The sequence below is a fragment of the Canis aureus genome, chromosome 11 (genome assembly GCF_053574225.1).
Source record: "Canis aureus isolate CA01 chromosome 11, VMU_Caureus_v.1.0, whole genome shotgun sequence".
Classification (NCBI taxonomy): Eukaryota; Metazoa; Chordata; class Mammalia; order Carnivora; family Canidae; genus Canis; species Canis aureus.
The window spans coordinates 65,385,040-65,411,999 of record NC_135621.1 but is presented as its reverse complement, the minus strand read 5'-3'; the positions used below and the strand labels follow the sequence as shown (position 1 = coordinate 65,411,999).

General features: G+C 40.2%; 1 protein-coding gene and 1 long non-coding RNA gene across 12 annotated transcripts in view; both read right to left on the bottom strand.

Annotated features, from left to right (window-relative positions):
• Positions 1-14,615, bottom strand: part of EHBP1 (EH domain binding protein 1) — a 345,845-nt gene extending 331,230 nt beyond the window's left edge. For 4 of the 10 annotated variants that reach the window (XM_077915580.1, XM_077915587.1, XM_077915585.1 and 1 more), the window contains exon 1: positions 14,338-14,613. The gene's annotated coding sequence lies outside the window, so the exon portion shown is untranslated. Of the gene's footprint in view, positions 1-14,337 lie in introns of all 10 variants that reach the window. The other 6 variants (XM_077915588.1, XM_077915592.1, XM_077915584.1 and 3 more) reach the window with 4 other exon arrangements.
• A 4,048-nt stretch (positions 14,616-18,663) lies between these two features.
• The window catches only part of LOC144324249 (uncharacterized), a 113,817-nt gene continuing 105,520 nt past the window's right edge, over positions 18,664-26,960 (bottom strand). The window contains exons 6-8 of one of the 2 annotated variants that reach the window (XR_013389775.1): positions 23,963-24,048; positions 21,162-21,224; positions 18,664-18,786 (exon numbers count right to left, since the gene is read on the bottom strand). This is a non-coding gene — a long non-coding RNA (uncharacterized LOC144324249). The remainder of the gene's footprint in view (positions 18,787-21,161; positions 21,225-23,962; positions 24,049-26,960) is intronic. The other variant, XR_013389776.1, reaches the window with a different exon arrangement.

Genomic DNA, 26,960 nt, shown 5'->3' with positions numbered 1-26,960 from the left:
GGCAAGGGAAACAAAAGTATAACTACTGGGACTACATTAAAACAGAAGCTTTTGCATGGTGGGTGAAGGAAACCATCAACAAAACAAAAAGGACAACTTATTGCATGAGAGAAGATATTGCAAATGATATATCCTTTAAGGGGTAAATATACAAAATATATAAAGAGCTCATACAATCTAACACCAAAAAACCCCAAATAATCCAATTACAATCATGGGCAGAGGACCTGAATAGATATTTTTCCAAAGAAGACATGCAAATAGCCAATAGACACATGAAAAGATTCTCATTAATCATCAGGAAAATGCAAAGCAAAACCACAGTGAGATTATTGCATTACCGTATGACCCAATAATTCCAGTAACTGGGTATTTACCCTAAGAAAATGAAAATACTAACTCAAAAAGATAAATGAAAAAAAAAAGAGAAAGATACAAGCACTCCAATGTTTATTGCAGCATTTTTTACAATAGCCAAGATATGGAAGCAACCTAAGAGTCATTGGTAGATGAATGGATAAGGAAGATACAGACATAGATATAGATATATTTATAGATAAATATTACACAGTCATAAAAAATGGGATCATGCCATCTGCGATAACATGCATGAACCTAGAGAATATAATGCTAAGTAAAATTAAAATCAGACTGAGAAAGACAAACACCATGATTTCACTCATGTATAGAATTTAATAAATGAACAAAGCAAAAAAGAGACAAATAAGAGAACAGACTATTTTATGTTATTTATTTATGAGAGACACACAGGGAGAGGCAGAGACACAGGTAGAAGGAGAAGCAGGCTCCTGGGGAGCCTGATGCAGGACTCGATCCCAGGACCTGAGATCACAACCCGAGCCAAAGGCAGATGCTCAGCCACTGAGACACCCAGGTACCCCAACATTTATAATTTTTAAAAATTACTTCAACGTTAGAAGAAATTTTATTTTAGGGAGATATATCAAAATAGATTCTAAACTAACCAATTTTTGTTTTTTTTTCTATCACACTTGACATTTACTGTGTTAAGGTTATATTTACAGATATTTATTTCCACAGCTCACTGATAAGGCATTGAGACTTCTGTCTTTATTATTATTAGGTAATCTCTATGCTCAACATGGGGCTTGAACTCACAACCCCAAGATCAAGAGCTGCATGCTCTGCTGACTGAGTCATCCAGGCACTCTGACACATCTTTTAACCAATGAGACTGACTTGAGTTTTATTGCATTTAAGGGTTCTTTTCAATAAAAATGACTACAGACCTTGAAAGTTCTTTTAAAAAATTTTTTTAATTTTATTTATTTATTTTAGAGAGATGGGGAGGGGCAGAGGAAGAGGGAGAAAGAATCTCAACCAGATTTCCTGCCCTCGCCCAGCACAGAGCCCTGCTGCTGGATTTCATGACCCTGATATCATGATCTGAACCGAAAGCAAGAGTCAGATGTTTAACCAACTGGGCCACTCGGGCACCCCAAGTTTGTTTTAAATTCTTAAATATTTGTGTGGAGGCACCTGGGTGGCTCAGTTGGTTAAGTGTCTGCTTTCAGCTCAGGTCATGATCTCAGAGTCCTGGGATCGAGCCCCGCTGGGGCTCCCTGCTTGGTAGTGAGTCTGCTTCTTCTTCCTCTGCCCTATCCACCCTCCCACCACCACCACTCGTGCTCACATTCTCTTTCTCTCTCTCAGATAAATAAAATATTTAAAAATATATATTTGTGCTGGATTAGTAACTATTAAAAAAAAAGGCTTCAAATGATTCATGGATATAATTCCGGGACTCCTGAGTATGGATGGATAAAATGGAATACATACCGCCTTACTTAGGGTGGCATGAAAACAGCCTTCTCAATACTCATACCAGCGCCCTCTGTGAATCAAAGCCAGAATAGTCATCTGAAACTTGAATCCACTCCTGTATCACCCTCCTACAAAAAAGGAAAACTAATGCACAATTTCCAGGTTGTTGAGAAGATGAAAAAAATATCCTATCTTGGTCTATTTCAAAAGTGGCTGCTTATACTTTCTGTATGATCAAGGCTGGGTGGGAGGAAAGGCAAGGTGATGAAGAAAATAAAATAATGTGTCTGACATATGAAAAGTACTCAGTAAATGCTGATTTCTTTCGTCTTTTTGAGGGAAGTAGATAGTGTATAACTTGTTGATTAAATTAATGAAGTATAAGGGAGGAGATAGTCTTGATCACTCGTGCTATCTAAAATATCCAGCTCCTGGGATCCCTGGGTGGCTCAGTGGTTTGGCGCCTGCCTTTGGCCCAGGGTGTGATCCTGGAGTCCCGGGATCGAGTCCCGTGTCGGGCTCCCAGCATGGAGCCTGCTTCTCCCTCCTCCTGTGTCTCTGCCTCTCTTTCTCTCTCTATGTCTATCATAAATAAATGAATAAATCTTTTAAAAAATAAAATAAAATATCCAGCTTCTACATCCAATAATTTACTTTCTTTAATAACTATCTCTCAAGCCAAAAATCATAGCCTGAAAGAGATCATTATTCTTTTCTTTTTTTTTAATCTGCTTCTAGTTATAACACTTCTCTACTTTTGTGAGGATCAAGTTCCAATGAAAAGGAAAGCTGAAGAGTTTTTTCCAGAGTCTACCTTTAGTAGACTTGAAAGTTCTTATCTTCCTCTTTCAAAAGTAGGCACATCTAATAATCTGTATACTTACTTACTCTGGTTAAAAAAAAAAAAAAAGTCACCTACGGTTCATTCATTTGAAAATTTCAGCAATAACTACTTTGGACTGGATCACTTTTGCTATCTTTCTTTGAATTTTCTCCACCTCAGACTTTATAAGGACACACTCACACTTGCCTCTTACTCTTTCCTTAGCCATCTTGTGCAGATTCTGGAACTCTTTAGGGGTATCTTTTTTTTTTTTTTTAAGTAAACTCTAAACTGAAATGAGGCTTGAATTCATAACCCCGAGATCAAGAGTCACATGCTCTACCAAATGAGGCAGCCAGGAATCCCTAGGAGTATCTTTAAAATAAAATAATAAAATAAAATAATAAATAATATTATTTTAAAATAATATTTCTGTTCTTTGTATTGGAATGCCTACAGATGGTTGCATAGAACATAGCTAGCCTCTTGTATTTAGCTTGGCACATCAATCCATTAAAAAAATTCGGAAAGCTTAATCAGAAACTAATATGCCATGTTGCAAATGTATTTTTATCGAATCTAGGTCAGAATACCCAGAAAATTAGGCAGATAATAAGTGGTTACTAGTATTCCTAAATAGTTTATTAGAGGGGCAACCCATACATCACACAGCTCATCCACGCATTGTCTGAGACCCTCAGGACCTTTGCAGAAAACTGCGATTTCCAATGCCCCTTTTGCACTAATAGAAAACTACACATAGGTCAACAGGAAGATAGGTCTAGGAAGATAGTAAGCAGTTTCTAATTTCTAATAAATAATTTCTAATTTTTGACACAATAAGGATTTACCCCCCCTCCGTCCATCAACAGGAGGATTATCTTAGAGTTTGAAGAAGGAAGACAGTATTTAAACAAAAGACTTACATTCTGAAAAGTAGAAAGGGAGTGATCACAGCGTGTTTAGAAGTTGAAAGGATCTTAGAGAATATTTAATTCAACTCCCCCAAGAATGAAGAAAAAGAGACCAAGGAAGTATTTATGTCTGCTTTAGGTCAAAACAGCTAGAAGGTAAGAGGCCACATGAGGTAGTAGAAAGAACATGGGCTTTGTGGCTGACAGTATGGCTTTGAATCCAGCTCTTCTCATAACTATTTGAATGGTTTTCTTATATATACTGTGGGAATAATGAGGACCTGTCTTCTAAAGTTGTTGTGAAGAGTAAATGATATAACTTACATAAATTGCCTAGAACAGTTGCTGGCAACTCAGTAAATGTTTGGCAAATATTATTCTGAGTGCAAGAACCCAAACCAGGGTCTTTTGACTCCAACTTTTGTACACTGCACTGCACTGTCAATACAGCTGGCTTAGGAGGACTCAAACATTTGAGTTTAAAATACAAGATTCCAATGAATAAACTGTGTACAATACCAAATCACATTTTAAAAACATTCACTAATCATTAATAAAAGCCATATCCAGTCCTTTTTAGATGAAATTGAATGTTCCAGTTTTCTCAGTGATTTTAGCTGTTTTCAAATACACACAGCTCAGTACAAAGAGATGACACAAGGGACTTTTTATCCGCAATGCAGAGAGCAATACGGAGATAATTTACATCCGAACTTGCCGTTAGCTCCATATGGCATGTATTCATCATTTAGTGGGTTCAGTGCCCTATCTTTAGAGCTTCAGTGATCAGGGTAGAAATTGCCTACTTATTTATGCTTGGCTGGACTGAAAATATAGAGAGAGGAAGAGGTGAAGGGAAATGCCACTCCCTGCAAGAAGTGGCCCTGAAGTTCGGAGTCTAGGATTAAGATTGACTTGTCCAGGAATAGTAGTCTCTGTTTTAAAGAGTAAGCAAGATGCAGATGACACGAGGTGTATTATTTATGGGTTGCAATCATGCATGTTATTCCTGTCTGTCCCACAGAAGACTTGACTGTGGTTAAATGTAGGGCTGTCTTCCTTTTGTTCAGCACAAAGACTCACTCACACTGGGCAAGTGGGCATTTGCAGCAACATGTGATCAATTGGTTTGTATCAGAAACATGAGAAATTGCTCTCAAAAGTCAAATTAGGAACTAACCAACCCCTTTCCCATGCCCCTCCTTCAGAGAAAGGGAGTAGAAAGAGAAGTACTGTATTCTCTTGTCCCTACTGAGAAAAAAGAAACAAAGAGTTTTCCTCTCCCATGCCTTAGAAAGTCAAAGAATCAGTCCCTTTATACAAAAGGAATTTTGATTTTCATCCAATTTTTGCTTCAAAAGATACAAATCTTTCAGGCTGGAAGAATCTTGTCTTTTATCCTTCAGTAACCATGATTATCTCAGTGATGGGAAAGAGGGAACCCTGAAGCATATACCATCCCCCGACACCTATCATTGTATTAAGAGCATATTTAGTTCTACAATTCAAACACTAGCAAAGTCTGCAGCCATTTATACCTCCTGCAATAATAAGAAGGATTCTGGGCTGTTATGGGTTAAATTGTGCATGCACCAAAATCTATATGTTGAAGTCCTGACCCCCAGTACCTCAGAATGTGCCCTTATTTAGATTCAAGGTCATTGAAGAGGTAGTTAAGAAGAGATCATTAGGATGAGCCCCAATCCAACATGACTGGTATCCTTATAAAAAGGAGAAATTTGGATATCAACCACATGGGGAGAACACCATATGAAGATGAAGGTACAGATTGGGGTGATGCAGCTGTAAGGCAAGGAATACCAAAGATTGCCAGAAAACCACCTGAAGCTAGGGGAGACACATGGAAGATTCTTTCTCACAATGCTTAGAAGGAACCGACTCTACACCACAATCTTAGAATTGTAACTTGAAGAACTGTGAGAAGTAAAATTTCCATTATTTAAGCCACTCAGTCAGTGGTACTTTGTTATGACAACATTAGCAAATTAATATATGGAATTCCCTTCCTAAGATGCCTGGGTGGCTCAGTGGTTAAGCAGCTGCCTTTGGCTCAGGGCGTGATCCTGGAGTCCTGGGATCAAGTCCCACATGGGGCTCCCTGCATGGAGCCTACCTTCTCCCTCTGCCTGTGTCTCTGCCTCTCTGTGTGTCTCTCACGAATAAATAAATAAAATCTTAAAAAAAAAAGAAATTCCCTTCCTTACTTTTCTTATTTGCTTTTCTTTCTCTTCTCCCTTTTCCCCTTCTTTCCTTCCCTCCTTCCTCCATTTCTTTCTCTCTTCCTCCCTCCCTTCCTCTTTTCCTCCCTTCCTTCCTTCCTTCCTTCCTTCCTTCCTTCCTTCCTTCCTTCCTTCCTTCCTTTCGTGCTGGACTTCATGGAAAAGGAAGCTGGAAGATAGGAACATGATTTTCCTTGTAAGCCATTGATGGACTTCACGCTTTCTATATCATTAAGAAATACCAATACTTGTTAAGAGGCATATCCACACCTGACTGTAACTAAAAGTTTGGTAATAGTGGGCAAAAGGAGTTGCCCCAGGGGGACTTATATGCCACTGTCTTCTCCATGTGCTCAAAGTAAAAATAATGGCTCCTAAAACTCAATGGTTTATTTTTAAGTCCTCAGAGAACTAGAGTGTTTCCCATGTCTCCCACCGTGGCTTTTTCCCTTCCTTGACTGAAGAACCCATTTCTCAACTTACTAAAAGCTCTACTTTGTCCTGACTTACCCATCTACCTCCAAAATGAAGCAGAAGCAATGAGAGCTACTACCTTTTTTTCTTTCCCAAGGAGTGATTCCCCATCTTCCCACAGAGAGGAGGCTAGCCCAGGTTTTAACTTATTGTCCCCTCTCTTTTCTACCCATTGCCACATAAAAGATTAGTTTCCAGGACCACTGCTTGGCTATTGTGCTCTTCTCAGGACTTCTCAATGATATGACATCAAGACCATTGATACTTGCATTTGAACATTAATGCACACCCACATACCCTCACAGAGTTGTCGTTTCCTAAGACGGCACTATTGATAAGTTCCGATGTGTGTGCACTTGTGCCTGAGTAGGCTACTCTGAGAACATGGGATCTTCTTGTGCCAAATGTGCCTGATGCCTATTCTTAGACTAAAGACCATCCAAACCCCAGAACTGGTTGGTGTTCTTAGAGCTGCTGTATCCCCATCTATGATGGGACTGAAGCTTCTATTCATAAAATGGCAAAGTCTGGATCTCCAGCTGCCTGGGTCTGCACCCTATAGAAGTTTCCCAGCCATTTGTGATATTACCACATTGCTTGAAGCTATTCTAGGCAAATGGATATCAGTGGTTTGTGCCTGCCCAGCATTGATTACTCCTTCCCTGGTCTTCTCATTTTCTGTCCTTGTGGTTTAGGTGCTGACCTTATTCATCCAACCCGAGGCTGTACCATTAGTGAAGGAAGTGCACATGACAAAGCCAAGTCAATGAAACTCAATTTAAGGCCTTGAAACTGCTGGGAAAGAGGTGCTGTCTCTATCTGACTTGGAGTTGGGAAGAACTTAAGCCTGGAGTTTCTAGGGGCCACCAAGTGAAAGGAATCTGCTGAGAATGGAAGCCAAGATGAGAGAAAGAGAAATCAAGGGGAAATGGGGTGTGAATGTTGTCTGGACATCATCTGCATCCTTGAGTCCAGCCAAGCCCAAACTTTTCACTATGTAAGTCAATAAATTTCCTTTGCTAAGGCCATTTTTAGGTGGTCTTTCTGGCATTTGCAGGTGAAAGTGTCCCAATATATCCATTGTTTCTTTCAGCCTTCTGTCTTCTACTTCTACATCTTGCTTAGTGTACAATAGTTGTTCTTGTTCTTGTGCATGACATTTACATGTTGAGCTTCCTCATAACTGCTGGGATGAGCTTCATTTCAGTGTTAATAAGGTGTTCAGTAAATTTGCTGTTGTTAATCTTATTCTTCCAATTGTAGAATTTATAGCTGTTGACGATTAACTTGTTCCTCCAAATCCAACAACGTGTTGTCCTAGAGGCAGGCAGGATAGTTGTCTAGAATGTCAGGAAACATCATAACTCATTATAAGACTATGACCTAGTTAAGAGCTTGAAACGTGCTGGTACCATCTGTCTGTCAGATTTCTAAACGTCAGGATGATCTTGATTTATTTCTAGACTTTGTCAATCAGTTTATCACATGCCATCAGCAAAACAGAATCCAATGACATCTTCATTCCAGACTGGATATAGGATTTTCTTGGTACAAGCTTGTTGTGGCTTTGGTCTTGTAGCTGCTATAAAAACAACTGTTCACAGCTGTTACAATGAACAACCATCCAAAAACAAAAAAAAACAAAAACAAAAAAACAAAAAAACAAATAAAGTAGAAAATAAGGCTAGTGCACTTGAATTCAAGTGCATTGGAAAATCTGCTGCCTAGCAATTTCCATGCCAGAGAGAAAAGGAGAATGACAACAATCACCACCTAGACACCCCCACTGACAACGAAGGACATATAGAGCCCTTATTTAGCACTTTCTATGACACAAAGAATCAAAATATCTTAGAATCGGAGAGGCCACGCCATCACAGAGTTCAAGTTACTCAGAATGTAGGCATGCCCCCTACTTCCTTCTTAAATGGCAATCCAGGCTCCTTCTGAATGTCAAAATATCTCCAGAATTGGGTGTCTCTGCCCACTGAAGGAGAACTCTTATTTATGGAAAGTAGTCTCTTGTGCAGAGCCACAGCCTCTCTCCTTGTAACTCTGGAATGCCAGAATTTTATTTAAGGGAACTCAGAGATCATTCAATCCAACATCTTCATTTTGTGCTCAGTGATCTGCCTTCTGGAACAGAGTATCTAATCATCTCCTCTGTAACAGCTCTTTCAATATTTTATGGCAGCATCTGTGTTCATCTCATAACATTTTTTTCTCTGGGATAAATATGCCCAGGTGCCCCACCCCTTCCTTATCCTGGTGCTACCTTAACTTCTTGTCCTCCTATTCCCTCTTGTGACATGATACCATCTTTTCAACATCCCACTACTATTCATTCAGAGGCTAGGTATTTTCTTCCAGGTGCAAAACTAATGGGGGGAAGAAAACACTTTTCAGATTCTTACATTGCTCTAACTACTCCATGTATTTATGTAGAACTATTATTTTATGTAGCTCTTAAGCACAAGAGTTGGTTATGAATGGCTTGTCAGTATTTCTGACAAAGCCAGACTTTCTACAAATAAATTTGTCAGACTTCAGATCAAGACTGTCAGGGGTATAGAATTTTGCTATAAGAAGGCACCTGAGCAGTTACTTAGACCACTGCCTCGTTTCTGTCATGCTGTCTCACATATGTTCAGGCTTTTACATATTTTATCTTATTTGATGGTCACTACTACCCTGGCAAGAAAGCTGGGTAATGTGTCACTCTCCCCCACTTTGCAGGTGAAGCACAATGACTACCCCCTGCAAAAGTTAGGTTATAACTGGTCCCTTGACTCTTGACTTCCAGATTACCGTTTTCTGTATGGCTATTGTCTTTTGTCACCAAACAGATTCACATTCCCCCTGTATAGCACTACTGCATGAGCAGCTGCCTGGAATGTGCAGGTTTAGGAACGTTCATCTGTCTGCTGCTACCCAATGGTCCACATCTGGAAGAACCCGGATCTTCTGACTATTGGAGTCTAGTGATCTCTCATTAACTTCCAAGCCTTCACTCTGCTCCCTCCTGTTTTATGCACAACCAGTTCTGAAATCAGCAAACGCATGGCAGGATTGGAAGCAATAATAATTTCAAGAGCTCATTTTCTCCTCGTCCTCCCAAATCTGCTGATGGGAATTCAATTTGCCAAATGTTGCGAGAAAGGGCAAGATTGGATACCTGGGTTACTCAGTGGTTGAGCATCTGCCTTCAGCTCAGGGCGTGATCCCGGATTTCTGGGATCAAGTCCCGCATCGGGGTCCCTGCATGGAGCCTACTTCTCCCTCTGCCTGTCTGTGTCTCTGCCTCTGTGTGTGTGTGTGTGTCTCATGAGTAAATAAATTAAATCTTTAAAAAAATATTTTTAAAAAGGGCAAGATTAATTTTAAGTCATGAGCTAACAGCGAGTAGTGATGAGGGAAAATGAAACTCTTAATCTGTAGGACTCTCCATATAGAACCTGAGGCTTACTCCCAGGCCTTTCCCTTTCTCCTTTGCCCCGAGCGTAATTCATTTATCTTCAGATTCAGTAACTTGAGGAGTAAGGGGATATGGAGCAGGATGAGGGATGTGGGTGAAGCCAGCACTAAAAACTAGAAGGAAGGAATTCTGAATCCCTATGGGCAGTGCACTTTACAGAAGTAAGTCTTCTGGGCAGCCCGGGTGGCTCAGTGGTTTAGCGCTGCCTTCAGCCCAGGGGGTGATCCTGGGGTCCCAGGATCCAGTCCCACGTCAGGCTCCCTGCACTGAGCCTGCTTCTCTCTCTGCCTGTGTCTCTGCCTTTGTGTGTGTGTGTGTCTCACATGAATAAATAAATAAAATCTTAAAAAAAAAAAAAAGAAGTCTCCAGCTAGGAACAGAACTTTTCTTTCCCACCTCATGATCTTCCATTAGTTCAATGAAAGGGTTCATGAAGATGAAGACACCAAGAGGAAGATGTTTCCTTTTAAGATTCGATTTATAAAAAAAATCACACAGAGGGACAAATCCTTCAATATTTGGGGAGAAAAATTTCCTCAAGTTCTTTTACTTGAATTTGGATGGGAACAGCTGAACAGGGTGATTTGTGGTTGGGGGTAACTATGCTCAGTGTGCTTTGAACAAATGCTCAGATGAAGCACACTTTGTCCTCTTGCTTCTTGGATCTGCCAAAATACAGCCCAGGACTCCGTTTAGCTGTGGTTTTTAGCTCCAGACTTCTAGATGTTTGGCACAACACACTTTGCTGATGATGGTTTGAGATTTAACCTTGAAATCAAGTTGTTATATAATTTAACAATCCATATCCCTGTATATGTTAGTGGCCAATACCATGTTATTTATTTTTTTAAATGTTTTTGTCAGTACAACTTTTATACTTTGTATTAAGAATATCTGTTTTAACTCTTTTATGACTGAGAAATTTGTTATATATATATATACACAATATATACATATACACATATGTATGTATATATGTATATTCACATATATATTCACTTTCAATAATGAAAAGACATGAGGTTTTCTTTCTTTTTTTTCTTTTTTTAGATTTTATTTATTTATTCATGAGAGAGAGAGAGGCAGAGACATAGGCAGAGGGAGCCAAAGGCAGCCAAAGGCAAAATGCTCAACCACTGAGCCACCCAGGTGCTCTGGATGTGAGGTTTTCTAAGACCTCCAAGAGCAAGCTACCTACTAGGACCTTCAGAGAAGAGACTGAAATGTTAAGAGAGCTGGTTGGGGTCAGATGAGGTGAAGGAATACATAAAACAGAGAAAACAAAAATAATCTAGGGAAAAATATAAATACTAGAGTAATTACTAGAGTAATTAAAGTGATTATAAAGGAATGACAATGGCTAAAATTTATTAGGTACATGTACCAGTGACGTAAAATTTGCCACAGATGAGAAGAAGCCTCTAGACCAAATTTCAGATTAATGTCACCTTGATTTTCTGGGGGAGGTTATGGTATCATCAAGCTTTTTAAACTTATAAGGGTTGTAAAAACAGTAGAAGCAGCCAAGAGGCTTCTAGGTTCCTGAACTAATAGGTATGATGTTGATGTTAGAGTTAACTCAGTTTTCCATTATTTGGAAATTGATTAAACTGGTATGAATTGTTGTGAGAGGTCAAATAAAAAAGGGACACTGTTTGCTTTAGATTATGCTGATAAAATGCAAAACATAGACTTTAGGGTCAGAAGATGGGTCTTGGGGTGCAGGCTGTCCCCGTCAAGCTGAGTTGCTTTCAGTGAGTCAGGTAGCCTCTCTAAAGCATGGTGCTCTCTGTATTTAAATGAATCTAATAACAGGGGCTACTTTGCAACTCAAATAAGCTGACTACACGGATGCATGTTATGAACTCTACAGAGCTAGTTACTGTTATTATTTTTTAGTGCTGGCCCCAGGTTATGAATCGAAAAAGGAAACAAAACAACACACCCTATTCCATCTTGGGGGAAAAAAGTATTGCTTTTACAGTATTTTCCCCTTCTTCCTTCATCTGGACCTTTGAAAAGCTGCATTTTTCTGCTATTATGGCTTTACCCTCCAAAGGTCCTGTATTTGATGCCTTTGGGCCCTTACACATGTTAAGAACTGAGAAAAACAATGACTGTGTAGGCCTGCCCACTCATAGCTTAAGGGAGCAAGTTATGGAACTTGACAGTAGCCCTTGGGAATTTAAATTCCATCAATTACAGATGGGGGTTCGTGTTTTGGTTTTTTGTTTTGTTTTTGTTTTCAGGGTGTTTTATTATTATTATTTATTTTTTAATGCATTGTGGTTTCTGCCCAGCCTTCCAACAATGCCACAGCTTGGACTTTTGTGGGTTGGTAAAACAAAAATAACGGATCTCGTACAATCCAACAACCTTCCATGGGAATTTTCCACAGTCCTGTGGGATCACAGGACTGTCTGTAGCTAGTGTACTACAGACATGGGCGAACCCTCAGCTTTATTCATACAAAATGGTCACTCAGTTACCAGGATAAATCAAATAAAGGTAACCATTGACCCTACCATTGGCATTTTTGAAATGTGAATTCTGAAAGGAATAGGGCAACTCAGTCACCAAAATGTGTTCATGAAATAGCAGCCAATGTCAGCTCATGTCTCTCAATAGTTACCAGGTAAGAAATCAAGATGAATAACTTTCAGGAGCCAAACTAAATATTATTTTACATCCTTACCTTTAATGATATCTTACTATTCACTAAGGTTTACTTGAAGACTATTATCACTTTATGAAATGGGACACACACAATGATTAACAGTGGTGTAAAGCTCATAATAAAGTATTCATGAAATTATACATCAGGTTAGATTTAGAACTGCTTTTTGAAGAGGGTAGCCGTATTTCGACCTGCGTCATTTAAGGAACTTGCAATTTTTAATTATAACCAGATGATTTCCTTTTGCCTGAATTCAAACCCAAAGATTCTCAGGGTAAGAAGACATCTCTCCATGGGTTCTTCCTTCTAGATGGCTTTCTTACAGTATTGGAAGGTTTTTCTTGGTGGCATTTCAAGAAACTGAAGAAAGACCTTCTTTTGTATCTAGGCTCTCTTTTCTTCCCATGTTCTGACTTTGCCAAAATGTAAGCACATTATTGGACTCTAAGTTTCAAGCCTAACTTGAATGCCTGTTCAATATCCTTAGCTTACTCAGCCATCCTCTCTGGTTGGAAGCAAAAGTGGCCACCTTCGGTGTATCCATGAAAAAAAGAGTTTCCCAGGACTTCCTTATCTCAAGGGTCAAAATTTGCACGTAGGGACACTTTTATTTTTATTTATTTATTTTTAAAGATTTTATTTATTTATTTATTTATTTATTTATTTATTTGAGAGAGAGAGAGAGAGAGCATGAGCAGGGGGGAGGAGTAGAGGCAGAGTAAGAAGCAGACTCCCCACTGAACAGGGAGCCTGACTTAGGGCTCGATCCCAGGACCTGGGATCACGACCTGAGCCGAAGGCAGATACCTAACCAACTGAGCCACCCAGGTGCCCCATAGGGTACTTCTAAGTCGTTTACTAAAAGGCATTCTGTAGAGGCAAATTACAGAAAACTTTCTCTTCGTTGGCACTAGAGATCACAGTCAGTGAAGGACAGCTGGATTTCAGCCCCTACCTGCTCTGGCAGGGCATGTTGGCACAGTGCCCAAGCCAAACTACCCTATAGCGCACCCTGGGGACAAGTTCATTTTTAACTGTTCCTTCCACATCTATGCTGGGCCACAGACATCTGAAGAGACACTGTAGGCATAATTTCTTCAGAGCTAGAAATCTCTCCAATTTCTGCCTCCCAGGCTTCCTTCAAATGTTCACTCTCTTCTGTTCTCTGTAGTCCTTCCCATCTCACTATAATGAACCCAAGTTCTCCTTTGCCACTCAGTGATTCTCAAACTTTTTGAACTGAGTTCCACCTACATGAGGTAAAAGGCTCCAAGACTCACACACTCCAGTCTTTCCTACCTTTCAAAGATTTATCTGATAGCAACAAACTGTCACTGTGCAAACACATTTTATTCAGATGATGTAAATATCTGCTTTAGCAGTATTGGTATGGATGGCTTCTATGCATACTGCAATCCATATTTGTGTTAATGTTTTGTTATAGGAACTTATAGGTCATAAATCACGTTGATCTGTGTAGATATCACTATCCTAACACAGAGTTAATAAAATAGTACACCTCAAACAAAATAGATGATGATGAAGGTGAAGAAGGGTCATTTATAATTAAAAAGCAGGGATAGAAACCACAGGAAAGAATAAGCAACTCAATAGAGCACTGATACTGCTAACAAAACAATCTTCCCCAAAACTGAGGATACTTCAACAATTTACCCATGTATGTTTATAGTGGGAGTTTGCAAATATTGCAGGGTGTTTTCTGGCAGCAAGGTGAATATTTAGTTTAGCCCTCAGTAAACTCTAGTTATATACTAAATTTTTATTTATGAATATCAAATACTACCAACTCTTGACAATTCAGCAGTTATTAGTAAGTAGCTTTTAGACAAACACACACACACAGACACACACTGCAAATGTAGGGCATCAAGGGCCATTTGCTAGTAAGATCCAAAGAAAAGACTTACATTTGGGGATCAGTTTGTGGAACATCAGGAAGTTGCATGTAGCCTACCAGTTGGCTAGAGTCCATACCTTGAAAATCACAGCTTAGATGGTTGGCTTGGCTTTTTGACTCAGCTTCTCAAGATGCTGGATCACTTTCTTGTTTCATACTCTACAGCTACAAGGACATTCTGTCCCTGGGCCCTAGCCAGCCCCCCCTGGGCCCCTAAACCCCCAGTCTCTCACTGGAGTCTGTCTCTGGGAAGGAGAATCAGATGTTACCCACTAACTGGGAAGACTCCCAGTTACCACCTTGTAGCATCTGTGATGACATAATGGGAGACCTTGAGTGAAACGTGGTAGAGGGAAGTCAGGAAATTTGGTCACAGGCCACCTCTGCCTTGGCAGCTGTTTGACAGCAGGCAAGTTACCTCACTTCCCAGATTAGATGTCTCTTCTGTGAAATGGAAATAATACCAACCTCACAGATTTCTTATGAAGATCAAATGAGATCATAGAAGTAGCAAAGCATAGTAAACAAATTTATTTATAAAAGAAGTAGGTGTTATTATTGCAGAGAGATAACATTCATGCAAACATCTGGACTGCTCTATTTTCAAAGTATAACTAATATTAGGATGCTATGATGTATAAGAATGACAAACAATATAGACCGTCTGGCAACCATGAAGGTCAAATGCAAGGACCTCACAGGCCCTAGAGACTTGAGAGAGTGTGAGTTCCTGATTCAACAATCCTGAAACATGTTCTAAGGAAAAGTACATGTCTCAATGGTCCTGAATCTCCCTCCACCCCTTTGTCCCCCCCCCTTCTCCTGGTTTGGACAACAGGACTTAATTCAGAGTAATTCCAAACATTAGAAATGAAGGATCCCCCCCACCCCATCCCACTTGAGATTAGGAGCTCCTTCGAGGATAGAGGACAGCGGCTGAAGAATGCGAGGAATTCTTCTCTCCACCCAGTCAGGAATCTGTCCTACTTGGGGCGCTTAGCAGGAATGTGAGTGCTGCCCAATAAGGCCCAGAGCTTGGCCATCATGGTCTTGTTGCGGGGGACGGAGCCCTCCTCCAGAACCAGGCCTTGCTCAAGATCCCCAGAGGCTGCTCTGGGGCCGACAGTAGGGACCAGAGCTGGTGCTGCAGACAGTGAGTGAGGAGAGCCCAGCTGGACACGTGAAACAAAGACACAGCAGCGTTCTCAGCTTGGAGGAAGTACTGCCTTTGGAGTCAACACGGATATAGGCTTGACCACAGGCTCCGCTGCTTACCACTTAGCTGCATGACCTGAAGCAGATACTCTGTGAGCTTGGGTTTCCTCATCTATAAGATGCAAATAATAACAGTAGACCTACCTCTTATAGTTGTGGGGGGGACTGAATAAAACAATGTATATAAAACACTTAGCATAGCACTACTCCGTGAATTGGGGGTACAAAGCCTATTTTTACATGACTAGCTTTATTTATTTATTTTTTATTTATTTATTTATTTATTTATTTATTTATTTATTTATTTATTAGAAAGAGAGCATGCATACGGGGTTGGCAGGGAGAAGCAGTTGGAGAGGGACAAGCAGACTCTGCACTCAGCTCAGGGCAGAGCAGGACTTGACATGGGTCTCAGCACTACGACTGGGAGATCATGACCTGAGTGGAAATTGCAAGAGTCAAGCGCTTAACCGACTGAGCCACCTACTGAGCCACCTACACAACTAGCTTTTAAACAGTTTCAATATCCTGCATTTATTCCGTGTTACAGTACATAATGTATTTTCATATTTGTTACTTCTTTTTTGTATTGGTTCCAATAACTTTTTTATACTACAAAACAATTTTATTTGCTAACTGTATCTTGATAAAATTGGGGGAAAGAAACCCATTTGCCTCCTGAGGAAAACCACCTATGGAGTAACTTTTTCCCTCAGTATCAACTCTGAATTTGTTCAAGTATCTAGAACCAAGTGTCACTTTATAATTACAACTTACAAGAGGCATGCTTGAAACAATAGCATACAAATGCAATCAGTGAAATCCGGATCATTTCTTTAACAGATAAATTCCAAGAGGGATAAACAAGAGAAAAAATCCTGGAGTGTTACTTCTTTTTAATTGCATTAAGCAATAGTGTGAACTTGAGCACTCCAGAGTTGATTTGTAAATATAGTCATCTTTTATTTCACTTTATTTATTTGTGAGAGAGAGTGTGTGTGCATGAGCAAGGGTGGGGGGAGGAGTAGAGGGAGAGAGAGAAGCCGACTTCCTGCTGAGCAGAGAGCCCGATATTGGGCTCCATCCCCGTACCTGAGTGGAAGGCAGACACTTAACTAAGACACCCAGGCGCTCCAATATGGTCACCTTTTGGAACAAGTAATAGAGTGTCAGCTTTGACAGTTATCCCTGAGTCTCCTCTTGGCTGCTGTCTACAAGCATCCCTAGCTCGGTCTTTTCAGTGAACTTCCAGTCACAGCAGGTTACCTCCCTCCAACCTTCCCAAGCATACTGACTCTACTGAACCGGCATAGCTGCTCCCCCAGGTTCCAATGGGAGCCTGGAAGAAGCTGTTGTTAGAGGTCATAGAGAGGCTCCAAGGCTTCAGGCTTCTGTCAAGTAGAGCTGTCGTGAGGGGCCCCTGTCGCAGCCAGAATGCCTACTTGATCCCCTTATGCTTGGGTCTCATGGTTTAACCTGTGTTGGAGAAGGCCTGCCTTGCCCCATGCCCTGATCAAGGTTCTCCTCACCTGCTACTTTACCAGCCTTTCTTCTCCTGGGGGCAGAGGGAAGGAGGTAAGACTATCCATCCTCGTTCTTGCTTGGTTTAGACCAGAACTCTTAAAACAATGTGATTCTGCAACCTAACTCTGACACTTGGTGTTCCTGAAGCCATGGTCCTGCTCCACTTTCCTGGACTCCAAGTCTTATTTCCTACAGTCACAGTGGATCTGTTGTGTCTTCCTATAGGCTTGATCATAGATTTTTCATCTGGTCCAGGTACAGGGGGCATGAGGATGGTAGTTGACCTATTTCCTGAAGTTGCTATGAGCTTTCTGATAATTCTTTCTTCCTTACACTCGGTCCCCTGTAATAGCAGCTATGGACTTTGGACATGGAGTCCTATGTCCAGCTAGGAGCAAGCTTACCTCTCCACCAATTGTCTTATTGCTTCCAGGCTGGTTCCTATATAATGCCTTTCACCTCTCACTCTAGAATCTCAGAGAAATTGCATCCTTTACTGGTTGTAAATATTTTCTGGGGAAAACATACAAAACCATTGCTTTTACTGACCTTCTTAAATTCCTAAGGATATGGCCTGCGGCAAGCTGGACCACAGTCTTCTGAGTTGGCAGGAAGGCTGATGAGCAAGAGTCAGGCAATGGCCTCTGTAAGGGACTCATGATGGGGTTTGGAGGAACTGTCTAACACGAGAGTTTAACCTGGGGTAAGTGTCCGAAGCAGGGTCTAAATGATGTAGCAAGCTCTGTTAGGGTTATGGCCTTGGTGCCAGATAAGAGCTATTCCATGGTATGATTAGACAGGGGTGAAGCAGGGCTGCCTACATGTGGCCAGGCTACAGAAGGCTCATTAATGGGAACAGGAACCAGGCCCAGGGACGTTAGGTGGTTACAGAGAGATGGAAAACCAGGACCTCACTCGCTAGCTAAGGTTCAGAGCACAGTCAGGCATTTAATGACATCTTTAACATACACATTTCAAAGCATCCGGCAAATAAATATGTGCCTGTTGCTGAAAGCAGCCTGGAGCACTAATCTATATTTTTCCCCAAAATACCTTCTTCTTGGTGATTTGTCTGCTTTGCCTTCCAATCATGACCATGATTCAGTTACTATTCAAACACTGTAACTGCCTTCAGCTTTGCCCTACATTACCTTTTACCCCACTCTGGATACAATGCTTACCTTAGGATGTTTCATGTATCCCCCAAACCATTATTTTACTCTCAAATATGGTGCTGCTTCATCCTTCCCTGTCTCACTGGCTGGCACCATCAGCCTCTATTTTCCCAAGCTAAAAGCCTGAAGTTTATAATAAACTTCTTTCACCACTCCATCTGCATCCCTAGCTCAGTGCATATTTCATGACAGTGGCTATCCCTTCTCTATTCCACCATGACCTTGACTGTGGTAAACATCATCAGTGTTCACCAATATCCAATTCTCCTTTTCTTTCTGGGCATATAAGAGATGATACTTCCCATCCCACTTCCAGTTAACTACAGCCATATGACTAGTGTGGGCCAATGAAACATGAATACAAATTCATATCTTATTTCTGGGCTAAGGTAGTAAAAAAAAAATTTCTTAGCTCTCTTTACCTGAAACATTCCTTTTTTCCTGTTGTGTTGAATGCAGAGGTTTTGTGTTGAGATGGTAGTGTCACCAAGTCAAAGAAGCCCAGCCAACTGCATAATTGAGAAATACACTTCCATGATGAGCCACTGAAATGGATGGGGGGTCATTTGTTACCGTAGCGTGATCTATCATATTTTCCTTTCGGTCCCTTTGCTCTCATTCAGGACCTTACTCTTTCCCACCAGAACTATTAGAAACTTAAAAAAATGTCTTCCAGTCTCCAGGTTGACATCCCTCAGACCCATTCTCCAAATAGGCATCAGAGTGGTCTTTGTATAACTCAAATTCAGCCATGTATTTGAGCTACACTGTTTTATTGGCTCCCCAAGACTGACACAATGAATAGGCTGCTGATAGGACAGATCTCCGTAGGCAGCCTCATCCCCCATGTCTCTTCTTTTGCACTTTATACCCAGTTAAACTTAAGTGTCTGTTATTTTCAGAATAATCCATGCTTTATCATGCCTCTTTGCCTTCACTTATGCTGTTCCATTAATCCAAAACATTTATTTAGAAATAGGCTCCACTTAAAAACTGGAGCCCAATGTAGGGCTTGAACTCATAATTCTGAGATCAAGACCTGAACCGAGATCAAGAGTTGGACACTTAACTGACTAGGCCATCCAGGAGCCCCAATCCAAAACATCTTTATGCAGCCTTCATCTTCTTCTTTGCCTGGCTATTCCTTATTCTTCAAGACTAGGGTCTAATATCAGTTTTCTGCAAAGTGATATTACCTTCCTGAATTTACTATCTCCCTACCACACTCCCACAGTGTCATCTACACCTCATTGACTACATTATATTACATCTCTTTATAGCTCTCTCTCCCTTGTGAGAATAAAGGCTTAACTGGGTGGGTATCTGTCACATGGTAGATCCTTATTTGTAGGAAATGTGGAGGTAATGAGATTCAGTGGTGATATAGACACTCAGGCCTCATCCTTGGGCACAGAATTCCAGGATGATGGCTTGTGAAGTAGACTTGAGGGATCAACCTGAGAAGTCAATCACTCTAGTAGGTATCCAGGTCCGGCAAGAGTAGGGGATGGAGGTCATACCAAGCTTAACAAATGAATCAGGGATTATTAACCTAGATGAGATCAGTTCAGGAACTGAAAGGATATTGCATTGAATGGGGACCATGAAGAGACACCACTTTGAGAATCTGGATAAGGTAGAAGCAGAGGAAAGATGATGGACTCTGATTTAACTTAACAAAATCACTGATACTCTTAATAGATTGGACTTAGGCAGCAACCACAGAGTTTGGCTCTCTTGAATAACTACAACAATAAATGCAGTAGATTATCACTATTCGCGGTGCCAAGTTGCTGGGAACACTGATTTGCAAATATGAAACCATTGTTCCTAGAGAGAATGCAGGGTTAGGTACCTGTGAGCCTGTGGTCACAGTTTCTTTTTTAAATTTTTAATATGTCAATACTTTATAATATGCATATCAATTTAAAGTCAAACATTAATAGCACTATACAATCACTGAATATATTTCATAGTTTCTTGCCAAGTACTGTCTTTTTTCCTTTACTAGGATTAATAGAAATGTACATATATATGTGTATAGACATATACCTAGTTCCCATGTATTTATGTATATTTGTGTGTATATATATATATATATACATATATATATATATATATAGTATTAAAAATGGCCATGGCGGAAATAATTCTCTTTCCCTCTCAAGATCTGTCACCATTTCATCAACTTATTAATGCATAACTTTAGTATGTTCCTGTTTAAAGACACATTATTTCCTCATTTAATATATATTATGTATTTATTAACATTGAACTCTTGGCCAACAACATTGTAACTTAGTCTTTTTTTATTTTAAGATTTATTTATTTGATACAGAGAGAGAGAGCACAAGCAGGGGAAGGGAGAGAGGAAGAAGCAGGCTCCCCATTGAGCAGGGAACCAGAAGCAGGGCTCAGGGGATCAAGCCCAGGACTCTGGGATCGTGACCTAAGCAGAAGGAAGCCACTTAACCGACTGAGCCACCCAGGCGCCCCTCTAACTTATGTCTTAATCAAGCTTATCTAACACATATAGCTCTTTAAAAGGTGCTTCTTGTGTTCAGGAAGCCTGGAAAGCATCTCAGCACTGCACTTAGGAATCATTTTAAATAACAAGATCACCAGTGAAAAGCACAAAAATGTGGAAAATGTGGCACCAAATAGATTAGAAAAAAGGACATTTGTTTATAGTATGGGAACTAAAGCAAAAATGGTGTTACTTTGTTCAACTTCAGCTAGGCATGTGTATATCAGGTGACTCAAATTTTTCAGTGCTCTGCGCAGGTCTATGAATGAACATGAAAGTGCCATGGGTATTGATTTGGGGTTAAACATAAATTTTAGGATGTAAGCAAATTCATATATATAGAACCCGTAAATAATGAGAATCCACTGTAGTAACAATTTATTGAACACTTACCACCTGTCGTTAAACGAGGTACTTCACATATACACACATCGTCAAGTTTATCAGCTTTTCACTCTGCAAATGAGATGATTCAGAGTTAACAATGGTGCACATATCCTTAGGTCCATAGGCTCTCGCCACTGGGAAAAGTAAGCCCCTTATAAGATTAATGTCACACAATTTTTACACTGAGCTTACAGATACAGTAATGGGGCCAATAGTCTGAGCTCTTACACAAACTTGGAATGCAGCGCACACTTGGCTGCAGGGCTATTGACTGATTATGCTTAGAGACTTATGAGCTTGTATACTAAGGTCTGAAGAGAATCTAATAGGAAAGGAAATTTAATAGGAAAACATGACCAGCAGTTAAGAGCACAATCATCTTCCCAAGCAACATTAGGTGAAGCCAAAAATAGTCAAGTAAACAAATTCAGAGACAAATGTGTCTTTCAGGGCATTGACTGGCTGAATAGAAACCCAAGAAGCCAGCAAGCTTCAGAACATACCAAGTTTTGAAGCTTCGTGCTTGCAAAATGATGGAGTTGGCAATCGGTGCATCCACAGCCTTCGTATCTGCTGCTTGCTTTCCATTTAGGTCAGTCTGGACTCTGTTCCAAACCACAGTGTGCTCACCTTTCCTTCTTATCACAATGTCATTCTCTTCCCAACCAAATCACCACTGATTGGCAAAGCATCGTTTCATCCCACATCTTCCATTAACCTCTTTCAGACCTCCTCACCCCTCTAGATCTTCCTTGTGTTGGGGGAGGAGGTAGCCACCCAAAATTGAGCTTACTTGTCACTACCTCTGTAAAAGGGAAGTAATAATTAGTATCTCAGAACTGAGGCAGGATAGTGTGTGAGTGTGCACAGGACAGGGGCTGGCACTAAGTGGATGCTCAGCTACATGGGGATTCAGAATCCACATTATGTTTTTTACCTTGGCTCATATAAATTAACCTTTTGTTACCCCTTCTGAGGCAACTCTTATGAAGAAAAGGATAGTAACATGAGAGACAAGGCAACAGCAAGAGAGAACATGCTTTGGGGCTGTGATTTCCACATTCTGAGTTTTATGGATGAGTGCAAGAATTTGGGGAACCAATATCATGTTGCATGATATTTCCCTTTGGCCTAAAATCTCCCTAATAATGTTTTTACCTTATTTAATAATTTTTATAAAATAAATGCATTATAAAGGGAAAAATAAGAACATACTATTAGGAGTTCTGAAAAATGAATAAATTCAGCTTCAGGAAAATCTCACGCCATCCCGCACATCTACTTACCCTTTTGTTTACTTATTGGTCAAATATTTATTAAGATACGCACCAGGAATTTTTCTACATGATGAAGTACAGTGGTAAACATGAAAGGGAAGTTCTCTATATTCATGGAACTTACTTTTTTTTTTTTGTATCAGAAAACAGATCTGAGAAAACTCATGACTAGCCAGTACCAGTCCAGTCACTGGACCATGCACTGGCTTTTGAGAGTGGTCCCATGAGAGTACCTAAGTGACTGATGTAAGATCCAGTCCCTGCTTCTGAGCCTTCAGGAGGGAACAGGAAAGTGTCACACTGTACAGAGTGGGAGTGTAGAGACAGAAAAGCAAAAGTAGCTCTCTGAGTGAGCATCATCTGGTTCTAGGGCAGTGAGTGTGCCAACCTGAGGACTGAAGCTCAGGCTGGTTACTCTTTGTGAGTACAACCCCCATAAACAGAAATCTTTCTAGAAGTTATTTTTGACTGTGAAGGACAACGACATATATTTAGTCCAAAGAGATCTGAAATATAGGCCACAAGCAATTTCAAACAGTTGTCAAAGTGTGGAGATAAATTCTGAGAAAAGAGAGAGGTGGGGGTGAAAGCCTGGCTATATTTAAGGACTTCCTTAGTTTGTTTCTCAGCAGGATTCAAAAGAAAAGAGCTGGATGTTGTGAAATTTGAGCTTTCAAAAGTGCCATAGAAAACTTTTAACACTGTTAAACACTTGGAACACTCAGCCAACAAAAATAAGACATTTGCTCTTATTCTGAAATCCCAAATTAAACTAAGGTCAGAGTAACAGTTGTGTTTCATTCTAGTATGCCCTAGTGAGGAATCGAAGGAGACTCCCCGGGGACTGATAAGCTCCCTGCAACACATCGGAAGGCTAGGTTGGATAGAGAAGACATTGTATGTACAGTCAGCCCTTGAACGACAATGGGTTTGAACCACACAGGTCCACTTGTATGTGGATTTTTATTTATTTTATTTTTTTTTATATTGTATGTGGATTTTTAATAGTATGGTACTGTAAATGCATTTTCTTTTCCTCATGATTTAATAACACTCTCTTTTCTCTTTATTGTAAGAATACAGTATGTATTATATATATGTATACATGTATGTGTTATATATGTGTGTGTGTATATATATATATAACATACAAAATATGTATTAATCAACTGTCCATGTTATCAGTAAGGCTTCTGGTTAACAGTAGGCTATTTGTAGTTAAGTTTTTGGAGAGTCAAAAGTTACACATGGATTTTTGACTGCACGGAGGGTTGGCACTCCAACCCTGGTGCTGCTCAAGGGTCAACTGTATAGACTGTGCTTTCTTCCTAAAAGTCACAATTAAAGGAATGTAGCACCTAATATAAACCATTAGAACTTGTCACAATACTTTCCATAAAGTAATGGATGGAGAGTCTCTCTTGACAATCTCCAGTGTCCCAGCCTAAAATTTGTAAAATGGAGCTCCAGAGGGACTCTTCAGAGCTCCAATAAGTGTTTACTGAAAACAATATGTAAAAACTCAACTACCTTTTCCAGGGCCTCACTTTTGAGAGTTCCTTGCAGCATCACACAGGGAGGAAGAAGGGAGCGGGAGGTGTGTGAGCGCCAGCTTCCTGAGCACAGTGGGAATAAGACCAAAAAAGAAAATGATCAAGAAACCATAAGCAGAAGGTTCTTCCCTGTCACAGCATTTTAGGATTAAAAATAAAAAGATTTACTAAAATTAGCCACAATGTAAAACCCTAAAGCAGAAAGTTTTAAATAAGGCAAATGGCCTCAAAGCTTCAGACAACTTTATCAACTTCATGCTATAAACCATCCCAAGCAAATTAATTATTCCCAGATGCTGGAGATGAAGAATGCTTGCTGAATTGTTTTGCTTCTCAAAATCTTCAGTATAAATACACATTCACAGGATTGCATTCCCTTTTTTGGCTCTCAACATGCAAGTAATTATACAGTGTGCAGGATAATGTTGGATGAGCTCTCCTTTGAATACCAAGCAAGTTCTGGGTGCTGGCAGCCTTTTGGATACTATGTCCACAAACATTTTTCTCTGACAGTCTTTAGTAACAACAAACTTGTAAACAAATTGCTTCAAGTTCATAAAAAAAAAAAAAAAAAAAGAGCTCAACAGCAGCACAAACTTCACTTCCAAGTTATTCCAAACCCCTCAAGAGCTGAAGGGGGCAAAATCCATCTTAGATATAGTGCAGCTCTTGTCTTGCATCAAGAGCAGGTTTTCTATAATCCCCATGAGAAGGGAGTCAGATATCATATCAGGAGTCTTTAAATTTTTATATTCTTTGCATTTTGCCAACATGTAAACAAAGCGGAAGAAAAACCATTGTTCATCAACTGTGTATTAAGTATATGTTTAGGATTAAAACATAGATTGTCTGATCGTGGCCAGAATAATGTGAGTAAAGGGTCATTTTTCTGTTTCACCTCCAAACTTGCACAGGACGTATGAAATGAGTCTGATGTTGGGTGAATCAGGGAGAGTTTGGGGGGGTTATCTGGGCTTCATACTTCTTGAAGTAATGAAACTCAGTGGGTTTGTGCTGGGTCTTCACATAATGAGGCAAAGGGGTGTGTGTATGTGTGTGTGCGCGCGTGGGTGGGTGGCTGCGTGGGTGGGGAAGATAAAGAAGGCACAGGGAAAACCTCAGGAACTGTTAAAGGAAAAAAAAAAAAACAACTTCACATTTTCTACAGAAGGAAAGAGAAATGCTGTAGTCCTGCCAAATGCAACACGAACGAGAGGGAAAGTTCAAGGAAAGTTGATATTTAAAAATAAATAAAAGGAAATTCAATGAGAAAACAATATGCAGGTCAGGTCGAAACCCAGAGAAAAATGCTCATTCAGAACTGGGCTGTCATCCTGCTTTTCTGAAGTGAGCAGCTGCTGGGTATTGAAACCGGCCCACACAGTTGGGTCCCTGCCTCCATGGCAACCCTCCGGCTGTCTGTGCTGGAGTGGCCGAGGCACAATGGGGCAGTTCCAAGGCCCAGAAGCACTTCTGGCTACAGATTAAGGAAGTTTTTTGTTTTTTATGTGTGTTGGGAGATTTTGATTCCCGAGTTTGTGGCTGGCTATTGGAAACTTTTCCAACCTATAATAAACCCTGACCTGTGGGGCAGATTCTCATGCAAAGAGCAGCAGGGAAGGAAAGCACTGAGGTGTTCAACAGGCAGAGAACTTATTTTTAGTCTCATTTTAAATTCTCTCTTACAAATCTCTGGTAAGCTCTGGGCATTTATACCTGGTCCCTTGTATTGCAACCTTAGGATGTTCTAGAAATAATGCTTAGCTTCCTTTTTATACTTGTACCATATAAGAACATGTGGCCCTAAAAGGTCTTGTGAGTTGAAAAAGTTAGCTAATAATTAATTGAAGACTTTGGGGCAGCCCGGGTGGCCCAGCGGTTTAGCGCCTGCCTTCTGCCCAGGGTGTGATCCTAAAGACCTGGATTGAGGCCCACGTCGGGCTCCTTGTATGGAGCCTGCTGCTCCCTCTGCCTGTGTCTCTGCCTCTCTCTCTCTCTCTCTCTGTCTCTCATGAATAAATAAATAAAATCTTAAAAAAAATAGTTGAGGACTTTGAAATTAAAGATACAAACTACAGGAATGCCTGGGTGGTTCAGTCAATTGAGCATCCGACTCTTGATTTCGGATCAGGTTCATCTCAGGGTGTGAGTTCAAGCCCCACGTGGAGCCCACTTAAAAGCAAACAAACAACTACAGATTATCTATTGCTATAGGCAGAGTCTCAATAATTGGCACATTCAAGTACTGAACTCACCATCTTGATTTTGTTAGTACTACAAGCTAACAAATTTATCTACCAGCTAGTTATAAAGGAAATTGCGACATAGAACCTCATAATGTAACACAATAAGTGAATAGCATAGACTGTAGAGTTAAACTGCCCGAGTTCCTATCCTGCCATTTATTTGCTGTTTAACCTCAAGCAAGTTACTTAAACTCTCTGTGACTCTATTCCCTCATCTGTAAAAGGAGGATATGAGGAGTACCTACCTGGCAAAGAATGTTTACGTTATTAAGTGCATTAGCATTTCTAAAGTACTTGGAGCTGTATTTAGTTAATGTACAAGTACTTAGAAAATAAATAAACAAATAGATAAATTTTTTAAAATTTAAAAGGACCTCTTTTAAGACTCTGGGAAATACTGCCTTTGGAATTTGGGACAGCACAGTGTATTTGTGGACTTAGGTCCCCACTCAGGAAATGTTTGACTTCTTATTTATATCCATGGCTTTTAACTCACTTGGATCCATGCTAAGGTTCTCTGACCCTGATAAAGCAGCTTGTTTATGAATTTAGCCACTTTGTGTGTGTGCGTGCAAGGACGCGCATGCAGAGGGGAGTGCTTTGAAAAATATATACTGGATCTTCTGATTCATTTGGATGCCTACGAATGCTTAAGTTTTGTTAAAAGTGCAAAGTACAGTGCTTGCTAAACTGAGCAAGCATGAGACACGGCCCTCAAACTGGAAACCT